The sequence below is a fragment of the Mandrillus leucophaeus genome, unplaced genomic scaffold, assembly GCF_000951045.1.
Source record: "Mandrillus leucophaeus isolate KB7577 unplaced genomic scaffold, Mleu.le_1.0 Scaffold262, whole genome shotgun sequence".
Lineage (NCBI taxonomy): Eukaryota > Metazoa > Chordata > Mammalia > Primates > Cercopithecidae > Mandrillus > Mandrillus leucophaeus.
Genome location: NW_012102721.1, coordinates 1,108,825 through 1,110,214, shown reverse-complemented (window position 1 = coordinate 1,110,214; position 1,390 = coordinate 1,108,825). Strand labels below are relative to the sequence as shown.

Genomic DNA, 1,390 nt, shown 5'->3' with positions numbered 1-1,390 from the left:
AGCTGCTCAAGTCCATTTTATTTTTTTCCCCCAGCAAACAGGAAATGGAGCCCTGAACCTTTTTTTTTTTTTCCCTAACTGGAAAGTGCGCGGGGAGGGGGCACACTCACCCTGCCCACATCCAACCCTGAGCCTGACCCAGACTTGGGGGTCTCCGCGTGTTTTTTCTTCCCTCTCTTTTTTTCTATTATTTTGGCAGACTTTTTGGAATGTCTGGGAGCTAAGGGCTTTGCTTCATGGAGCAGAATTCTGAAGCAAGAAAAAGAGAAAGTTATAGACTAAACCACAGAAATGTAAACACGTCTGCAGCTAAAATAACTCCACTTTCATTGAAAACACTCCTCCCTCACAATCAGACTTCTGTGTGCTATGGTCAATAAAACTGCATGTTAATAGCGACCAATTAATAGATTATGTTGCTCGGCCTTAAAAGTTGAGGGAGTTTTAATTATTATTTTTCAAATTAAAGGAGTGCTTATTCCCTCCCTTCCCTTGGGGTGGGGGGCGGGGGGAGACTTAGCTTTCTTTCTGGCTGTTTGCTGAAATTCTTGGCTGTTAAAGTTTGGAGAGGGAGGGACATGGGTAGTTTTCACTGGGTCGGAATGGCGAGAGTGTGCAAGAGATCGCTCCAGGACAGGTTCCTAGAGATCGCTCCGGGACGGTCGTGACGGCCCCCGAGGGACATGAGAGAAGAGGAGCGGCGCTCAGGTAAGCTCGATTTTGAGGTCGGAATTCGCGTAGAAACGAAAACATCTGGAAGGGGCTTAGCCCCGTGCCTCGGGCGCAGACGAGCCGAGCCTCCCGGCTGCACCCTTTGGAGGCTGCTTCTTGCAGACGCCGTCGTCTCCCAAGGGCGGCTGTCACCGCGTGCGTCGGTCAGACCAGGCCGCGGTCCCCTCGGCATCCCCGCGTCCCGGCGGCTGCATCCGGCTCCTCCCCACGACCGAGGTCCGGGCCACAGCGCCTCTCCCTCCGGACGCTCCGCGCGACGTCTTCCTAATTCTCATCAGCATCGAGGGCAGTCCGCGGTCATTTTATAAACGTCTAGTGTCGCAACCGTTTTCACTTTTACCATTTTCAATGTTTGTAACGTTTTTCACCGAGGCTGGAAAAACATCACTTCTCGCTAAAAGCGACCCCGAGTTAGGAGCAGCGCGCACCCCCGCGGCTCCCCCTCCCACACTTTCCCTCCCCTGACCCCCTCTCCTCCCCTCTGGTCCTTCCCTTGCTCCTCGCCCCTCCAGTAGTCGCGTCCTGGGTTCCTTTCCTGCTGGGGCCGGACTATCTCCTCCAGCCGTCCCAGTCTCTGGTCCTCCGCCTCCTCCTCTTCCTCCTCCTCCGCCTCCTCCTCTTCCTCCTCCTCTTCCTCCCGGAGCCGCCGGCCGCGTCC

The 1,390-nt window shown here is 55.0% G+C and overlaps 1 protein-coding gene across 1 annotated transcript in view; it reads left to right on the top strand.

Moving 5' to 3' along the window:
- The first annotated feature begins 585 nt into the window (after positions 1–585).
- The window catches only part of ERG (v-ets avian erythroblastosis virus E26 oncogene homolog), a 300,545-nt gene continuing 299,740 nt past the window's right edge, over positions 586–1,390 (top strand). Inside the window, exon 1 of the mRNA XM_011984157.1 lies at positions 586–708. The gene's annotated coding sequence lies outside the window, so the exon portion shown is untranslated. The remainder of the gene's footprint in view (positions 709–1,390) is intronic.